At 47.2% G+C, this 2115-nt stretch overlaps 1 non-coding gene across 1 annotated transcript; it reads left to right on the top strand.

Annotated features, from left to right (window-relative positions):
* On the top strand, positions 1-82 carry trnal-aag (transfer RNA leucine (anticodon AAG)). Its single transcript has one exon. It is a non-coding gene; the product is annotated as a tRNA-Leu (tRNA).
* Positions 83-2115: the final 2033 nt, after the last annotated feature.

Below are 2115 nucleotides of genomic sequence, written 5' to 3' on the forward strand. Positions count from 1 at the left end.
GGTAGTGTGGCCGAGCGGTCTAAGGCGCTGGATTAAGGCTCCAGTCTCGACAGAGGCGTGGGTTCGAATCCCACCGCTGCCATTTCTGCTGATCGTTTCCAACGACGCATTTTGTTAAAATGCTGTTTCGACTCCGACTGCATTTCTGCTTAAAACCGAAGAAAAATGGGTTTGCTCCCCGGGCAATTAACTGTGGAGTGGGAAAGTGCCGACTTTACCGGTGTCTGTGCTGTCATGATCGTGTTCGCCTCCCGCGTGGAAAATCGCAAACAGCTCTGCTGTCCCAGGCAAGTTGAGCGTTTACTGGAACCGAATGGCGACTGTTATTTCATTGCTGTTGTGAAACAAAGTCCTGCGGTGGCCCGACTCGTCGTTATTTTGTTTTATGGCCAATGGGAAAATCGTTCCAATGAATTGCGATGTCACATGTTATTGAATTTCTCCCATTTCCTTCATTTCCGTCCTGGGTACATCGGAAGGGAAAGGTAATCTAATCGAGACTGTGATTGGTGAAATTCACTTTTTTATGGCCCATTCTTATTGTGTTCTTTCTTTCTCTCTTTTCAGCATTGTCTGGGAAGTGGTGGTGCACTCAGGCTCCAGTATGTTTGAAAGAGCAGTTTGGAATTGCCCTGTTGTTAGTTGTGAGATTACTTTATGACTCATGCCCCCGGCCTGTCTCACATTTTGCATTCACGCTCGCTGTGTCTGAAAATGCATTTGGTTTGCCAGTTTTGTTTGTGTTCCGTGTTAAATGCTTTCTGTTTTGCGATTCGCTCAATACATTACGAATTAACAGGGTTTCTGATGTAACTTCCAGCTGCAAAAATCCTCAACTGAGAATCTGGGAAAATTTCCCAGAGTATGGTCAGTCGGAGCAAAAGTGAGGAAGTCGTTCGTTTCTGCAGTGTCTTACAATGCTACCTTTCCCGTGAGCAGTCGAACAGACTAAATGATTGTGCCACAGACTGCGACGGCAAGCTCCGCGAAAAAGTAATCCTTTACAGCCGGTGTCAGCAACACAATGTTATGGGCGCACACCGCGTGGAAAGAGATACTTCGGTGTATATCGTCCATGCTCACCACATAGCCAAAATTAAAGAAGTCCCATTAAACAACGAGCGATTGGAAACAGAAAGGTGAAAGGTAAAATGGCTTCAACTTTCAGTGCTGGGTGCCACCGAGCCTTAGCAGGGGCGACTGCGGCTTGTTTCTGTAGTGTAGTGGTCATCACGTTCGCCTGACGCGCGAAAGGTCCCCAGTTCGAAAATGGGCCGAAACTGCTGTGTTCTTCAACTGCTGCATTTTACATGGACAGGAGCGGAGTTTTCTTGCTTGCTTTCCCATCTGCAAACCTGCCTTCGAATTTGCTTGAACAAATCTGCTCTCGTAGTGAAATGTAATGCAACTCCATTTAATTACTGTGCAAAGCATTGTAAAGTTTTTCTCCAACCTGGTTGTGATCATATGCCATTCTGTTTGAGAGTGTAGTTACCGCCTTCTGATCCTTCCACGAAAAGCAGTACCGCACTTGCATTCCTTGCGCAGGCGGCCCGTTTCCAAGACAGGGAAGAAGCTGATGCGCTGGTGTCACAGCGCACCGCGGATTCCTGAACTAGTCTGTCTGTCAAATGTACCCCCAAAGTCGTCTATGAAGGACATCATTTGGAAGCTGTCTGTCGTTATTCAACCTGCGTGAGTTGTTACCAGAGGTCCTGAATCATGTTTTGGAGCAGTTCGCACGTTAGTGGCTCATTCAATTAGCAACAGCAATGAAAGAAATTACACTCTCAGAGGAACCTCTGGACCTGTGCTTTGATAGCGTCCCGATATCTAACCACGTTGGAACTGAAACGGAGGAATCGACAGAGAGGCTACAGAATGACATCGCATCTATTTGGTTTTCTTTAAATCACTGACGAGCAGGAAAATGTAAACTGGGAGGGGGAGTGGGGAAGTGAGGCAGTTGCAGCTCTGGTGAAATTCCTTCTTTGTGATTCACTCAGCAACCAGAGACGTGTGAAGGTGACTCAGGCGTGAGAGCTCTCCACATCGAGAACAAAAATACAATCAAGGGCAGTTAGCACCTCTTCCGGAGAGGGGGGTGGGTGAGCT

Source organism: Chiloscyllium plagiosum, unplaced genomic scaffold (genome assembly GCF_037043375.1).
Source record: "Chiloscyllium plagiosum isolate Xiang-an unplaced genomic scaffold, Cpla_swu_hap1 HiC_scaffold_49, whole genome shotgun sequence".
In the NCBI taxonomy this organism is placed as follows: domain Eukaryota; kingdom Metazoa; phylum Chordata; class Chondrichthyes; order Orectolobiformes; family Hemiscylliidae; genus Chiloscyllium; species Chiloscyllium plagiosum.